Raw genomic sequence first — 18363 nt, forward strand, 5'->3', positions numbered from 1 at the left:
CACTGCGGTTTAGATGGTACAATGATGCTCTACACTACACTTGCTTGTTTTGTCACATAAACTGAGATTAGGAAAACTATTCGAATTTTAGCAACCAGGAAATGGCGGAGTGATTTCTGCATAGTTCATCTTTAAACTAGAATTCAACCATAAATTAATGATAATCTTTTAAGGTTTGGTTTATTCCAATTGTTGCACAATTCAATCAAATGTCAGTCAATACTAAATGTTGAATTGGGGCCCTATCTCGACATCCTGTGTCTGTGTGTGTGGAGGGGGGGGGGGGGGGGGGGGGGGGGGGGGGGGGGGGGGGGCTGTACAGTAGACAACAGTATAAACAACCCTTCCCAGTGGCTTCCACCCTAGTCAACCTAGCCATTAAACAATAGTGAGGTCTAATTGGAGTTGTCTGGGGCACCTACTTTACTTCAGCTGCAACCAACAACTCCTCAGACGTGCGCTTAAATGGAGGACGGTTTGTCTCATCTGAACCCTAGACAAGCAAACATTATGTAGCTCCCAGCCAGAACCTCCCCAGATCCACTACTCTGTGACACAAGCACATTAAACCAGCACTTTCCCTTCCGTAACATCATCGCAAGCGATAAACCTTTTGGCCTGTGTTCTCCTCTTCTCCCACTCTCTCTGTGGCAGAACACAGATCAGTCTGCAGTCCTGTCTCAGTCTTTCCTCTCTGCCTCTCGTCTGTCTCCACCTCTCGTTGGCCTCTGCCTCTGTCTCTTCCTCTGCCTTCGCCTCTCCTCTCTTCTCTTCTCCTTGGTCAGGCAGGGGTTACCAAAGTAAGTGGAATCGCTTTCATCTGACATCTAAAGCCTCTGCTCCATCTGCCAGTGACTCCTGTCGGTCTATCACGACATTTCGGGTCTGTCTGTGTGGCTGGTGGTTAGCCTCACCACCGCCAAGGCTCTTTCTCTGCCTGCTCTCGCTTTCTCTCTCTCTGATCTCTCTTTCTCTCTCTCTTTGCTATCTCTCTCTCTCTCTCTGCCTTTCCCTCTCTCTGTCCTCTCTCTCTCACTCTCTCTCTCCCTGCCTCCTTCTGGTCCCTGGTTGTCTGTGTGGCTCTCAGCCCTTGTACCTGTTTATCAGTACTGACTTGAGCAGGGGCTGTGGAATAGAGAATGGTTAGAAAGCTTGGAACTTGGAGGAAGGAGGGGGAAGAGGAGTATTTTACTCTCTCCTTGTCTCCTTTCCTTCATCTGCACTGGACTGCCATATTGGCTTTATGGTGGATGTATACTAGACATTTGCTTTCTCCTTTTCAGTTCTTCCACATGGTTAACTGTAAACAATTGAGACATACAACAGACCCTGGACAGACAGTGTCACTGTTTTTTAGCTTGATAACAGTATGATTAATATAGTTGACCAGTGGCTCTCTGGGTTGCCATGGCTAAGGCTGTGGCGGTCATGACATTTCGTCATCAGGTTATTGTCATGCAAAAGACTGCCGGGTCTCACAATAATTGACCATTAACATAAACATGTTTAACATCTCCAGGCTCCACTCATACAAGCAGCATATAAGCCTCTGATGTGGCATTTGGAACATCTACATTTGAAACGTGTTGAATAAATCAATTGAATATACACCATGACAATAAATACATTTTGTTAGGCAGGCCTAAATAAACATTATGATATGTAGAAAATGTATTTCAGAGGAACAGAATATAAATTGGCCTATAATATGTGATCTGGCTGTGCTCCCTGCCATAGATTGTAGGCTTGTTCATTTATCAGACAGGATATGCTTGTAAGTCCTGTGCCATTATTTTATATTGTACGATTTTATAGTAAGAAGAATATATAGTTTAACTTAGCTGAATAAAATATAATGGATATTTGTCCCATTCAGAAGCAAGAGTGCACACATATGAAGTTGAAGTGGCTATGTTGAGCGTAAAAGTGATCATTTGAAACGGGTCCTATATGCTAGATTTAGAGTTATTTGGCGTCTTTAGTTGTGAATTATACAAACCTTAGAACGTCTTAGAAGTCAATAGATTTATGGGCTGCATGATGTGACTATAAGCTATTGCTTACGCTCTGTTCCTTGCCTCATGCTGTACACGCTGTTCTCTCATCAAGTGATAATTTTTTCACCCATCAGACTATTCTCAATTTAATCTTGTCTTTACTAATATGTCAAATAGATTTAGAATGGCCCATGATCACATGGACAGGAACAGGGGCAGGGGAAAAAAATACATGTCATCCCTATGCACTGGAATAGTGAATTGAGGCTGCTTTCCAGCTGGTACGTTTTTCACTCATGTTGGGTAGGCTACTCCGGTAATTTTGCTGCACCACAGGTGATATTCTGCCCAAACTCTGTATGCCATGGGCTCTCCGATCCTGTTCCTGCTGCTACCCTGTGCTTACCCGTGCTTAATTTGGGAAATCAAGGGAAATCTGTTTGGGAACATCGATAGTGACGTTTTCACAACAAAACGTATTTCATTAAACTGTTGACAGCACCTCTCTCTGTGTGCTGGAGAAAGGAAGGAAAGAGAGACGGGAGGACATAGAAACTCATGGTGGTGAGATATTCTGTATAGCTAAAGGTAATGTGTCAATCTATTAATTAGGAAAATTAAAAAAGGCCCTATCACTAGGCTGTTCAACATCTATAAAAGATTATTGTAGGCTAAATCTGAATTGGTTTAATTTAGACTAGACCAATTATGTACCAAAGATGTCTTAAATCAGTATTTTTAAAATGTTTTTCTGTCATGTTTTATATGCAGTTGGCTATGTGTTGTATAACGGAAGAATCATTATTTTAATTCAGGTTTTTTTCGGGCTTGGGCTCATTTATAGGCCTATGCTTATGCGTAAGCACTAATATGCTAATAAGGGTGTTTTGAATGAACCTTTACTGGATCAGTGTCCTGAAATCGTGACATTTGCTGCTCAATATGCGATATTTGACTAGAATGACGTTGTAAACAAAAGCCAACTTTCCGGGACAAAGACATGTCTTATATGGTCAAAAAGCTTAAATGACTGTTAAGCTATCAGCGGTGTCCATTGTACAGTATTTATTACAGCAGAAACAAAAATACCATGCTATTGTTTGAGGATAGTGCACAACAACAAAACACTTTTATCCAGGCAACTGGTTTGATACATTCACCTCTGACTGTAAATAATGTACTTACATTCAGTAATCTTTCTCTGATTTGTCATCCTGAGGGTCCCAGAAATAAAATGTAGCATAGTTTTTTGATAAAATCAATTTTTATATCCTAACACAATCCATGTTGTGTACAGTGTTTCTCATGAATTCCAACTCTTTCAACTTGCAACAAAACAATTAATGAAATCTAATCCGCTAAACCTTGTCTCACCCAGTCAAGTTTAATTTTTGCGCAATCCTTAGACACTTTAGACGACAACCAAACCTTGTTTCATCATTCTACATTACATATTGGCTACACAACACGTCAATTAGCACATGAAGGTCAGCCATCATTATGCACCAATGAGACGGGTGGTGTTCACTTGATAGACAGTGTCTTGGTCGAATGACCACCTATTGTTTTGAAACATAGCTAGCTAGATAGCCAATGAGCTTTACATGAGTATGTGATGGCCCTTTGTAGGACTAACGGCTATTGTCCTATGGCTGCGAGCAACGCGATTCATTCTCCATTGAAAATCCACAGGACGCAGGAGAATGGAAAAACGTTAAAACGGAAAAAGTACAACATGGCTACTAAGAGTATAAACATTTGGATGAGATTATTGCAGAAATTGACCAGGAGAGTGACACAAGGAGTCCTTGTGAGAGATTGGAAGGAGAATGTACTTTTAGATCAGTAAGTAAAATATATTTTTGCTTGTCGTACTAATCCAGTTGTTTAAATGGTTGCATATTAATTTAAAGTATTTGTCTTCGATTTCTATATATATAAATACAATATATAGACCTGAGGCATACAATATATAAGTATAGGCTATGTGTATGTTATGTTGGCTATGACATGTTCTGGCTGTGGTTTTTGAGCATCTTGTTGCCTATTGGTCCACATATTTCATTATAGTGATTGTGTTCTACATACTTTATAGAATATATGTTTATAGATATGTGTATCACGTTTGAAGGTAAGACCCAGGTGCAGACAATGTTGAAGTAACAAAAGTTTATTAATTCGAACACGGGCAGGCAAAGGTACAGGATGGCAGGGGATAGTCAGATATGATTTTAACTCTAAACACAGAAAATGTAGGACAAATACGGAGGGTACGGGGCAACATAGGACGAACAGCAGAGGGGCTAATTATCTTGGAGCAGGGGGAAAGGTCTAGGCTTCCAGGGGTGGAGCCGCGGCACTATAGTGGCGTGCAAGCCCCCGAGTCGATGAGTACCTGGAGAGACTTGGACTGGTCGCCCCACCGCAGGATTGCACGGAGAGGGGGGGCGAACAAGGGGAGATGGAAATGTTTCTTTAAGGACCACCATAGTAATCACACCAACGAATGAGATAGGTCTCTTGAAGGGACAGGTAGACACATTATGACCAGCAATACAGACAACTCTGGGTCTCAAGTCTACGTACGCATTCGGTTGGAGACAGCCTAACCCTGCAGAGCTGCATCGGCTCGGGAAGAGGTGAATCGGCAGTCTCCGGAGGCTCTTGGAGAAACTCGGGTAAGCACGGATCCTCTCTGGGACTTCCAGAGTTCATCGGATGTCAAGTGGGATCCTTGAGTGAGCGATTCACTACATTCCCGTAGCCAACCATCAATCCGGATGGTTAAAGTGATGAGTGAGTCGAGATCTGTCGGTAGTTCTCAGGCTGCCAGCTCATCCTTTACCTCCTCCGATAATCCATGCAGGAATGTGTTGAACAGCGCTTCCGGATTGCAGGTACCCTTTGCTGTTAGCGTGCAGAACATCACCGGAGGGTGTCCTGCCAAAGCTGGAGTACCCCCCTGGACACCGGAGCCTCAAACTTTTCTCACCTCCGCCACGAATACCTCCAGACTGAGGCAGATGGCAGATTGTTGCTCCCACACCGCCGTGGCCCAGGCGAGTGCCCTCCCGGACATCAGCATAATAATCTTTGAGCGGTCCGAGGGAAACGAAGAAGGCTGCAGCTCAAAAACGAGGGAGCACTGGGAGAGAAAGGCCCGGCAGGTTCTGGAATCTCCATTGTAGCGCTCCGGGGGAGGTAAGCGGTGTTCCTGGGAAACCGGGGTGACGGCGCTGCTACCAGCCAGGTTACTGAGGGGCTGGGAGGTTACCGTCGGGGTAGGCTGCCTGGTAGGCAACCCACAGAAATGTCTCCCACAATGCGTCCAATGCTAGGTGGTGACATTCGGCCACATCCTGGAACCCTTCGATCAGACCACAAAGCAACTCCTCTTGTCTACTAAGGATGGTTCCTTGGGAGGACAATGTGTTGTGTATTTGATGTATTGATGCAGTGCTCACCCCCTGCTAAAATAAAGGTTAAATAAAATAAGTAATAGTAAACTTGAGTTATTCTAACAGATTTTTTAAAATCCTCAATAGTGGCAGAGACTCCTCCATCCCCCACTCATTCAAACGTAGGACCTGGATCCTCCAGTCTGATCCCTCTGCTGTCCCTAAGCTCCACACCCACCCCCGCCCGGCCATCTAGAAGTGTGAAGGTTAGTACCTTTTAGGGAAGCTAAATATTATGTAGATCTCTTATTCTTGCCTAGTTAGATAAAGGTTATTATAAAAAATATATATATTTAAACATTTTAAAAACATCTTGAATGTATCAGTCTAAAACTTTGGACACACACTGCTGCCCTCTTGTGGACAACATCTAAATTACACCCATCATCCTATGTCAATGTATGGCCTTTCTTTTGCATTTCAAAGATGATGCAACAAAAATAAAATAGGAAATGCATGTGTTTTTGTTTGTTTTATCTTTTACCAAATCTAATGTGTTATATTCTCCTACATTCATTTCACATCTCCCCAAACTTCAAGGTGTTTCCTTTCAAATCGTATCAAGAATATGCATATCCTTGCTTCAGGTCCTGAGCTTACAGGCAGTTAGATTTGGGTATGTCATTTTAGGCGTAAATTGAGATGATGGGTCCGATCCTTACGAGGTTTCATCACCTTAGAAAGCACTGTCCGTTCCATTGTGTTAGGCTTTGAAACAACATCCACAATAAATGTTTTTCACTCAGTTACAACCTATTGTTCAACTTCTTTCTTCAAATGTATCAATCACAGTAAGGTGAGTTTTAAAAGCACCTACTGTTTTGATGATGTGTTTGATGTGATTTTCGATGTCAGAGTGGTAAGAGAGACAATAGAGCCCTGAGTACCAGACCATTAGTGACCTGATGATCGTTAGCGAGTTGGGTAGGCTACTACAAATTATTATCCAGAGTGCATAAAAGGAGATTACCGTGACTAAATGGTCATGTAGAATTTTACTGCGGTCATGACTCATGAATGCCGGTGTGGCGGTAATACAGTCACCACAGAGCGTTGGGCCAGTAACCTGAAGTTTGCTGGATAAAATCCCTGAGCTGACAAGGTAAAAATATGTCATTCTGCCCCTGAGCAAGGCAGTTAACCCACTGATCCCTGCACCTCTCTGATTGAATGCGGGTTAAATGCGGAAGACACTTTTCAGTTGAATATATTCAGATGGACTGACTAGGTATCCCACTTCCCCCCTTTCATAACAGCCCTTCCCATGGCAGTGTTTTCTGAGCCTATCGGAAACATCAGCTGTGACATTCATTCAACCAATGATGTCATCCAATGTTCTCTCCAGTTGGCTCCCTGTCCAATGAGGTCCTGAGTTGTGCTCTCCAGAAGAACTCTGTGTCCATTGGAAGGGGATTTAAAGGGACAATCAATTGTCAAAGACATTGTACAGTACTTTAGCCTTTCAAGCTTGAATTGATCATTATCTCATCTTGTAAACTCTTCATATTTATCATTGAGTATACACTAAATATATAATGCTATTCCTTCTTATTGTAGAGCCTTAAAACAGGACTTTATATGACATTATTAAAACAGCAGCAGTGTTTAAAGTGTTATGTAGATGCCCTTGTCTCTGGCCTTGTAGTGCATGTGTACTTCATTAGCAGAATGTTGTATTGCACATCCAGCAGAAACACACTGGATTTCTCCATAGAAATGTTATAGCTGTCCCCCAGGGGTGAGTTTAATTGATGGGCCTCTTTTGCAGCTTTCACTATTTTTAGTGCTTTGCAGCCTTGATTTTTTAATTTGCATTAGAATTGCTGTTTGGGCACCAGGACTCAACAGAAACACCTTGACAAATTGTGTTGACTGTCTGGTTTTTCAGATGTTGCACCGGTGTGTCTTTATTCATACCAATGTGTTTATACTACCCAGATATGTAACCGCTAGTTAGGATGGGCACTTCTATTATGCCTGAGGGACGATACAAAAAACGTGAAATGAGAGAGACAGTAATTTAGGAGGGTGTGTATTTCAATGTGAATATCTTGTTTCTAAAGTGAAGTACTTTCTCCTGTTCTTTAAAAACCTCTTATGGATAGGCGGGACACAAATGTCTCAACTGGCCAATTGCCAGGGGAAATGCAGAGCGCCAGATTCAAATAAAACGCCATAAAATTCAAACTTTCATTAAATCACACATGTAGGACACTCAATTACAGCTGCACTTGTTGTGAATCCAGCCAACATGTCAGATTTTAAAAATGCTTTTCGGCGAAAGCATAAGAAGCTGATAGCCTGCAGCATCTGCACCAGCAGTGAACAAAGGAGCATATTACAACCCTGCAGACGCTTCACAAAACACAGATTTTTTTTTAATTCATGCCTTACCTTTGACGAGCTTCTTTTGTTGGCACTCCAATATGTCCCATAAACATCACAATTGGTCCTTTTGTTCGATTAATTCCATCCATATACAGTGGGGCAAAAAAGTATTTAGTCAGCCACCAATTGTGCAAGTTCTCCCACTTAAAAAGATGAAAGAGGCCTGTCATTTTCATCATAGGTACACCTCAACTATGACAGACAAAATTAGAAAAAAAGATACAGAAAATCACATTGTAGGATTTTTTATGAATTTATTTGCACATTATGGTGGAAAATAAGTATTTGGTCAATAACAAAAGTTTATCTCAATACTTTGTTATATACCATTTGTTGGCAATGACAGAGGTCAAATGTCTTCACAAGGTTTTCACACACTGTTGCTGGTATTTTGGCCCATTCCTCCATGCAGATCTCCTCTAGAGCAGTGATGTTTTGGTGCTGTTGCTGGGCAACACGGACTTTCAACTCCCTCCAAAGATTTTCTATGGGGTTGAGATCTGGAGACTGGCTAGGCCACTCCAGGACCTTTAAATGCTTCTTACGAAGCCACTCCTTCGTTGCCCGGGCGGTGTGTTTGGGATCATTGTCATGCTGAAAGACCCAGCCACGTTTCATCTTCAATGCCCTTGCTGATGGAAGAAGGTTTTCAATCAAAATCTCACGATACATGCCCCCATTCATTCTTTCCTTTAGACGGATCAGTCGTCCTGGTCCCTTTGCAGAAAAACAGCCCTAAAGCACGATGTTTCCACCCCCATGCTTCACAGTAGGTATGGTGTTCTTTGGATGCAACTCAACATTCTTTGTCCTCCAAACACGACGAGTTGAGTTTTTACCAAAAACCTCTATTTTGGTTTCATCTGACCAAATGACATTCTCCCAATCTTCTTCTGGATCATCCAAATGCTCTCTAGCAAACTTCAGACGGGCCTGGACATGTACTGGCTTAAGCAGGGGGACACGTCTGGCACTGCAGGATTTGAGTCCCTGGCGGCGTAGTGTGTTACTGATGGTAGGCTTTGTCACTTTGGTCCCAGCTCTCTGCAGGTCATTCACTAGGTCCCCCCGTGTGGTTCTGGGATTTTTGCTCACCGTCCTTGTGATCATTTTGACCCCAAGGTGGTGAGATCTTGCGTGGAGCCCCAGATCGAGGGAGATTATCAGTGGTCTTGTATGTCTTCCATTTCATAATAATTGCTCCCACAGTTGATTTCTTCAAACCAAGCTGCTTACCTATTGCAGATTCAGTCTTCCCAGCCTGGTGCAGGTCTACAATTTTGTTTCTGGTGTCCTTTGACAGCTCTTTGGTCTTGGCCATAGTGGAGTTTGGAGTGTGACTGTTTGAGGTTGTGGACAGGTGTCTTTTATACTGATAACAAGTTCAAACAGGTGCCGTTAATACAGGTAACGAGTGGAGGACAGAGGAGCCTCTTAAAGAAGAAGTTACAGGTCTGTGGGAGCCAGAAATCTTGCTTGTTTGTAGGTGACCAAATACTTATTTTCCACCATAATTTGCAAATAAATTCATAAAAAATCCTACAATGTGATTTTCTGGATTTTTTTTCTCATTTTGTCTGTCATAGTTGAAGTGTACCTATGATGAAAATTACAGGCCTCTCTCATCTTTTTAAGTGGGAGAACTTGCACAATTGGTGGCTGACTAAATACTTTTTTGCCCCACTGTATATCCAAAATGTCCATTTATAAAGTGCGTTTTATCCAGAAAAAAACTGCTTAGAAAACCGCAACGTCACTTCAAAATATTTCAAAAGTTGCCTATAAACTTAGCCAAAATATTTCAAACTACTTTTGTAATACCACGTTAGGTATTTTTAAACGTTAATAATCAATCAAATTGTAGACGGGGCAATCTGTATTCAATACAGGAAAGAAAACAAACCAGCGCTTTTCACATCTTGCGCAACTCTCAAAAGTGTCCCCAGTTCCGAGTTGGCCTACTTCTTCATTGCACAAAGGAATAACCTCAACCAAATTCCAAAGACCGGCGACATCCAGTGGAAGTAGGTTCTGAAAATAGGTTCCTATCAAATATCCCATGGCAAAGACAATACAGGGAACAGAGAGGGGGGAAAAAAATCTGAACAGTCAGTCCTCGGGGTTTTGCCTGCTACATAAGTTCTGTTATACTCACAGACATGATTCAAACAGTTTTAGAAACTTCAGAGTGTTTTCTATCCACATCTATGAATACTATGCATATCTTATATTCTTGGCATGAGTAGCAGGAAGTTGAAATTGGGCACACTATTTATCCAAAAGTGAAAATTCTGCCCCCTAGCTTTATAAAAACATTTATTGCTTTTCCTTCCAAGTCCTTCTGAAATCAGAGGGGTATACTACGAAGCAAGCTAGATCTACTCAGGGTTTTCTACGGCTAGTCAGCTGCAGTTAGCTTCACATTCCAGCTCAGGCTTCATCCGTACTGTAACCGTGGATATTGCTTGTCACCCTGCCGCCTACTCTCGCAGGCTTGTAACTGCGCGTGTTTGTCGCACGTGGCTAGCCGAACGCCAAACTCTTTATTGAGACAATCAATCAATCCATAGGTGAGTCAGTGACACATTCTCATTTGCGCTAAAATCAAAATTAAATGAAAGTTTTCTTGCAAATTCTTCAGGATATGGTGTGGACTAGGCTTTTTATTTTATTACTTATTGTTAATGCCATCTTTGGTGTGCTTTGCTGTGCTTATCAATGCACAAGCACTCTTTTTCCCACTATCAATAAAAATATACAAAGGTTTTACTGTGTGTGAAGTTTCAAATGCATTATATCATTACTAAATGTCTAATGTGATAGGTATTTTAACATTACTATTTTTTTACACACAAAATTAAAGGGAAGATGATGCAAGAGGGAGGGAATCTGATTTCATTGGTCCTCAACTTGTGGCTCAGACCATCTCATTAAGGATATTGGAGTTTGCCCTGAGTTAGCCAGCAGGTTAGATCTGAAGGATTCATTGCCATGGAAATTTAGCTGACTAAAAGGTGAGCCACTTTCGTGGTACCGGTTATCCCGAGTTGAACTCAGAGTTGACCAAAGTTACCTTGCTAACTCCTCAAACTACATTCTTATTATGGGGCGCACGTGGCTTCTTTTAAATTTTGAGTGTAAATACAGGTACTTCCAGATTTATTTATTCATACAAGCATACTTATAAAATCAACGTGCTCTCCTCTCCTGACCGTTCCCCTTCTAAAGAGTCTGCTGGAGCGGCCATGACTCACAACGTCCAATAGATACAGAATGAAATGAAATGAAGGAAGGAAAGAGAGAAAGGGAGAATTCTCTAAATGTATTGCCCGGGTTAGAAAATGAATGAAATTAAAGAAGGAAGGTGCCCAGGTGGCTTGTCTAGCTTTAGCATTGCTATACTAACTCAGAGAGACAGACAACTGCAGGATGGGGTAATGGTAAACTTATCTCTGCAGTGCAGAGGAGCTGATATTAGCCCTAGCAGGCCTAGCAGACCCTACGATAACTCATTTAAAATACCCACCGAGCTCGGCGAAGCCCCCATCTAAGCGCATTTCTACATGCTGACGCCTCAGAAGATGTGTTTGTCCATTGTGAGGTCTGCAGGAATAGATGCCCACATAGAAGTTAATAAAGAACTTCCTTCATTGATCGATTGGTAGTTTTGCTTTTCTTGAGAAGCCTCGAGCCTCTTCTACTTCAGTTCCTAGAAGGGTCTATTTATTACAAAGTTTTTCATTTAATCTAGGCTGTATGGCTGTGTGTGAAGCTGCATTGCTATATCTAGTAGACAAAGGCCTAAAGTATTTCAGCAGGGGCTTATAGCTGACATTAAACTACTTCATCGGCAGGTGGAATTCACATCCCCAATGTTATACATTTCTGACATGAAAAGAACTAGGAGAGTAAAATGGACTCCAATGAAGTACAAAAGACTAATGTTCTCCACGTGTGCCCGTGCATTTATCAGGAGCATTTAAAGAGCATGTACTTGAATCGAGACTGGAAAACTTTAGTGCACTTGAAATGAGTTTGTACTTATCCGAAGCGCACTTGTCAGGAGTCGACGTTACAGGGCCTTCGGAAAGTATTCAGACCCCTTGACTTTTTCCAAATTGTGTTACATTACAGCCTTATTCTAACATATATTAAATATTTGTTTCCCTCATCAATGTAAACACGATACCCAATAATGAGAAAGCATAACCAGTTAAAAAAAAAAAAAAAATGCTAATTTATATTGGATGTTTTACTCAGTACTTTGTTGAAGCACCTTTTGGTAGCGATTAAAACATATAAACTTCTTGGGTATGACACTACAAGCTTGGCACATCTGTATTTGGGGAATTTCTCCCATTCTTCTCTACAAATCCTCTCAAGCTCTGTCAGGTTGGATGGGGAGTGTTGCTGCAAAACTATTTTCAGGTCTCTCCAGAGACGTTAGATCTGGTTCAAGTCCGTGCTCTGGCTGGGCCACTCAAGGAAATTCAGAGACTTGTCCCGAAGCCACTCCTGCATTGTCTTGGCTGTGTGCTTAGGGTCATTGTCCTGTTGGAAGGTGAACCTTCGCCCCCAGTCTGTCCTGAGCTCTCCCAGTTCCTGCCGCTGAAAAACATCCCTGCAGCATGATGCTGCCACAACCATGCTTCACCGTAGGGATGGTGCCAGGTTTCCTTCAGACGTGACGCTTGGCATTCAGGTCAAAGAGTTTAATCTTGGTTTCATCAGACCAGAGAATCTTGTTTCTCATGTTCTGAGAGTCTTTTGGTGCCTCTTAGAAAACTCCAAGCGGGCTGTCATGTTCCTTTAACTGAGGAGTGGTTTCGTCTGGCCACTCTAACATAAAGGCCTGATTGGTGGAGTGCTGCAGAGATGGTTGTCCTTCTGGAAGGTTCTCCCATCTCCACAGAGGAACTCTAGAGCTCTGTCAAAGTGACCTTCAGGTTGTTGGTCAACTCCTTGACCAAATCCCTTCTCCCCCGATTTCTCAGTTTGGCTGGGCGGCCAGCAATAGGGAGAGTCTTGGTGGTTCCAAACTTCTTCCATTTAAGAATGATGGAGGCCACTGTGTTCTTGGGGACCTTCAATGCTGCACACATTTTTGGGTACCCTTCCCCAAATCTGTGCCTCGACACAATGCTTTCTCAGAGCTCTACGGACAATTCAACCTCATGGCTTGGTTTTTGCTCTGACATGCACTGTCAACTGTGGGACCTTATATAGACAGGTGAAACAGATCAGGGTGTGACACTGAGCTCAATTTCAAATCTCATAGCAGAGGGTATTTCTGTTTTCGCTTTGTCATTGTGGAGTATTGTGTGTAGATTGCTGAGGATTTGTATTTATTTAATCCATTTTAGAATAAGGCTGTAAAGTAACAAAATGTGGGAAAAGTAAATGGGTCTGAATGCTTATCAAAGGCACTGTACTGTATATACCACCAATGTGACCATGGAAGTGGTTCTAGGACACTTTAAAGTGGGCAAATGATCAAATAGATCATTTTTACACTGGAGGGTTCTGTGGGCTATGAGTCACCCACCAATTAGTGCCACTTTTGTAAATCACCTTCTGACAGTTCCATAAACAACCCATTGCTCATCTTTAACAGCCTTCTTAATGGCTCAGCCTCAAAATGTTACTACAACCAGAAATTACTGTTACTTAACCCTTGTGTGGTGTTCGGGTCTGTGGGACCCATTTTCATTGTTTACTAAAAGAAAAATGATACAATGAATTATTTTTTCAACCTGAGACTCATTGGCCTTGGCTCATTTTCTGTGAAGAACATAAAATAAAATAACCGATTTCCAATGAGTGCACACTATTGTGTTCAGGTCCACTGAGAGTAATACAAGTGTGGAAAAGTATGTGTAGGTGAAAACAAGTAAAAATGAAACACAAATGTTTGCTGTGTGCCTTCACTCGGTCTTCCTTCTCCCTGGGCCTGCTGTTTCAACATAGCACCAATAACCTGTCTGTCTCCCTGCCTGTCTGCCTGTCTCCCGCTTTTCTCGCACTCTTTACCCTTTGTAGTATGTGAAACTACACAATGTATTACGGGAACCTGCACAATGTTATTACAATACATTATTTCTATACATTATTTCAATACACTGTAAAAAACAAACAAAAAAAACAACAAAAAAAAACAGTATTTCCCACACTCTACCCCAGCCAGGTTCAAATTGGGGGAGGAACACAACAAATAAATAGCTTTGCATGTGTGGCTCCTTACCACAATCAATCAGTATGGCAAAAAGACTCTCTGCTCAGAGGGCTGTAGAATAATTTTTTTTGCAGAGGATGGCGGTTACTCATGTGCAGGACAAAAAGTATTCTTTTGAACTGTTCATCCCAGACGCCATCCAGGAAATCATTCTGGACTGGAGGGAAGGCGTGTTTTTGGAGACAGATGGAGACAGATGGAGACAGATGGAAGGAGATGAACCAACTCATTTACATGCATACTTTGGGGTTCTTATCCTTGCTGGTGTTTTAAGATCCAATGGGGAATCAACAGAATCCCTGTGGGATGCAGAAACTGGCAGATAACTTTTCTCTGCAACAATGTCTCTGGAAAACTCCCACATTATTTTCAGGATTATCTGCTTCGATAACCAAGACACCAGACCAGCTTAGCGGCAGAGAGACAAGCTAGCTGCAAACAGGTCCGTGTGGGACAAGTGGGTGGACCGCCTTCCCCTGTTTGACAACCCTGGGCCCAATGTTACTGTTGATGAGCATCTTATGCCATTTAGAGGCCGCTGCCCATTCAGGCAGTACATACCGTCTAAACCCGCAAAATATGAAATCGAGACCTGGGCTGCCTGTGATGCTGCTTCATCATATGCATGGAACTTGCACGTGTTTACAGAGAAGACAGATGGAGGAGCCCCTGAGAATAAGCAAGGGATGCGGGTTGTCCTGGATGTGACACAGGGACACATGGCCACAACATCACATGCAATAACTTTTTTACTTTGCACAAGCTGGGACAGGAGCTCCTCAAGAGGAAGCTGACGATTGTAGGAACAGTACAAAAAAAACAAGCCAGAGCTCTCACCTCAGCTGTTGAATACACGAACAGGCATATCAATTCCTCTAAGTTTGTGATCACGTCCGACACGTCCCTAGTGTCCTACCTGCCAAAGAATTGCAAAAATGTGGTACTCATGAGTACGCTAAATAGGGATGGGAGAATCTGTGGCCAGGAACATCAAAAAACAGAAATCAGAATAGATTACAATGCCACAAAAGGAGGGGTGGACAATTTAGACAAGCTGGTGACTGGTACAGCTGCAAAAGAAGAACCCTACTCTGGCCACTTGTGATATTCTTCAACATCTTTGACATATTGGAGTACAACGCGTTTGTCATCTGGAAAGCATTGAACCCATATTGGAACAGAGGGAAGCTCCAGAGAAGCTTTTCTCGAGGAGCTGGGCAAGGCATTGATAAGACCTCAAATCTGGAGGAGGCAACATATCCCAAGGACCCCAGCTTCTGCAGCCATCGTGAGCAGGATTCAGGAGGAGGATGCTGATGCCCCATCCGCCCGACCCACAGGACCAACAACTCAATACCGGAAGTAAGTGTGAGTGATGTTGTTGTGAGTGTGTGTGTGTCTGACTCTCTTACCTTGACCTGCTGTAACTATACAGTGTAAGTCAGAAGTTTACATACACCTTAGCCAAATATGTTTAAACTCAGTTTTTCACAATTCCTGACATTTAATCGAAGTAAAAATTCCATGTCTTAGGTCAGTTAGGATCACCACTTTATTTTAAGAATGTGAAATGTCAGAATAATAGCAGAGAGAATTATTTATTTCAGCTTTTATTTCTTTCATCACATTCCCAGTGGGATAGAAGTTCACATACACTAGTATTTGGTAGCATTGCCTTTAAATTGTATAATTTGGGTCAAACGTTTCGGGTAGCCTTCAACAAGCTTTCCACAATAAGTTGGGTGAATTTTGTCCATTGCTCCTGACAGAGCTGGTGTAACTGAGTCAGGTTTGTAGGCCTCCTTGCTCGCACACGATTTTTCAGTTCTGCCCATAAATGTTCTATGGGATTGAGGTCAGGGCTTTGTGACGGCCACTCCAATACCTTGACTTTTTTGTCCTTAAGCCATTTTGCTTCAACTTTGGAAGTATGCTTGGGGTCATTGTCCATTTGTGACCAAGCATTAGATGAGATATTGCTTTAATATATCCACATAATTTTCCAGCCTCATTTTGTGAAGTGCACCAGTCCCTCCTGCAGCAAAGCACCCCCACAACATGATGTTGCCACCCCTGTGCTTCATGGTTGGGATGGTGTTCTTTGGCTTGCAAGCCATTCCCCTGTTTCCTCAAAACATAACGATGGTCATTATGGCCAAACATTTCTTATTTTGTTTCATCAGACCAGAGGACATTTCTCCAAAAAGTATGATCTTTGTCCCCATGTGCAGTTTCAAACCGTAGTCTGTCTTTCTTATGGCGGTTTTGGAGCAGTGGCTTCTTCCTTGCTGAGCGGCCTTTCAGGTTATGTCGATATAGGACTCCTTTTACTGTGGATATAGATACGTTTATACCTGTTGCCTCCAGCATCATCACAAGGTCCTTTGCTGTTGTTCTTGGATTTATTTGCACTTTTTGCACCAAAGTACATTCATCTCTAGAAGACAGAATGCCATGGTGTTTATACTTGCGTACCTTTGTTTGTATAGTTGAACGTGGTACCTTCAGGCATTTGGAAATTGCTTCCGAGGATTAACCAGACTTCTGGAGGTCTTAAATTTTCTTTCTGAGGTCTTGGCTGATTTCTTTTGATTTTCACATGATGTCAAGCAAAGAGGTACAGTGTTTGAAGGTAGGCCTTGAAACACATCCACAGGTACACCTCCAATTGGCTCAAATTATGTCAATTAACCTATCAGAAGCTTCTATAGCCATGACATAATTTTCTGGAATTTTCCAAGCTGTTTAAGGCACAGTCAACTTAGTGTATCTAAACTTCTAACCCACTGGAATTGTGATACAGTGAATTATAAATTAAATAATCTGTCTGTAACGATTGTTGGAAAAATTACTTGTCATCCACAAAGTAGATGACCTAACAAACTTGCCAAAACTATAGTTTGCTCACAATAAGTTTGTGGAGTGGTTGAAAAATGAGTTTTAATGACTCCAACCTAAGTGTATGTAAACTTCCGTCTTCAACTGTATGAAGCATCTGAAGTCTGACTGACATCTTTCAAGCTTTTCTTCAACTTCTTCTTTCAAATCTTTATTTTCTGATGTAGCTCACCTGTGTCGTCTTGATGGTTTTCTTTTCTCTTTCACTAAACTCTTCTCTCCTCCAAAGAATACATCTGAATAGCATCATGATTGATTTAGTTTCACCTGCAAGGTCTTGCTCACTCCATATTCCGTACCTGTTATGCAGTGAGCCAGAGACTTTGGCAGAAACACAGTGTTGAGAGAATAACATTAGAGCTGCTCGCAATAGAGCTGAAGCCAGGCCAATGGTTATGCATGATCACACTCAGAGGTCCTGACTCAGACACACGTGTCAAAGGCTTAAGTCGCCATGACACACACGTCTCCTCAGCTATGTAGGCTAACACACAGTGTGTGTGTGTGTGTGTGTGTGTGTGCGTGTCCAACGCTGTAGAAGAGCTTTCTCTGTTTTATGTTTACCTAGCGTCCAGCATCAGAGTGGAGTTGAGTTCATCTGTCAGTACCAAGGCCATGCGGTCAGGGACAGTGTGTGTTTAATGGCTTTACCTGCGGCGGGTTTAGATCTCAGCCAGTCAGGAGGTGTGCTGCTTCTTATCTCATCAGGAGTCCATTTACTGTCCGTCCTACTGCAGGGATAATTGGGTTACTGTGTACATAACGAAGAATTGGGGACAGCACCCGGTGTCACAGGCCTGTTCGCCCCGCTGTTCGCCCCGTTCGCCCCGAAGACAGTACAGGTGCATCAAAGCCGGGGCCGAGGGACTGAAAAACAGCTTCTATCTCTCTATGACTGCATGGCCACGCACGCCTCCAACTCAATCGTCAAGTTTGCAGACAACAGTAGTAGGCTTGATTACCAACAAGGACGAGACAGCCTACAGAAAGGAGGTGAGACCCCTGGGAGTGTGGTGCCAGGAAAATAACCTCTCACTCAATGTCGAGAAAACAAAGGAGCTGATCGTGGACTTCAGGAAACAACAGAGGGAGCACGCCCCTATCCACATCGACGGGACTGCATTAGAGCAGGTGGAAAGCTTCAAGTTCCTCTGCGTACACATCACTGACGATCTGAAATGGTCCAACCACACAGACAGTGATGTGAAGAAGGCACAACAGCGCCTCTTCAACCTCAGGAGGCTGAAGAAATTTGGCTTGGTAGCTAAAACCCTCACCGCCTGGGACGGCAATTGTACTGCCCACAGCCACAGGGCTCTCCAGAGGGTGGTGCGCTCTGCCCAACGCATCACCGGGGGCACACTATCTGTCCTCCAGTACACCTAAAGCA

The 18363-nt window shown here is 42.7% G+C and overlaps 1 protein-coding gene across 1 annotated transcript in view; it reads left to right on the forward strand.

Annotated features, from left to right (window-relative positions):
* LOC139415323 (MAM domain-containing glycosylphosphatidylinositol anchor protein 2-like) overlaps positions 1 to 18363 on the forward strand; it is a 348607-nt gene that overhangs the window by 134249 nt on the left and 195995 nt on the right. The gene's annotated exons all lie outside the window — the stretch shown is intronic.

The sequence above is a fragment of the Oncorhynchus clarkii genome, chromosome 8 (assembly GCF_045791955.1).
Source record: "Oncorhynchus clarkii lewisi isolate Uvic-CL-2024 chromosome 8, UVic_Ocla_1.0, whole genome shotgun sequence".
In the NCBI taxonomy this organism is placed as follows: domain Eukaryota; kingdom Metazoa; phylum Chordata; class Actinopteri; order Salmoniformes; family Salmonidae; genus Oncorhynchus; species Oncorhynchus clarkii.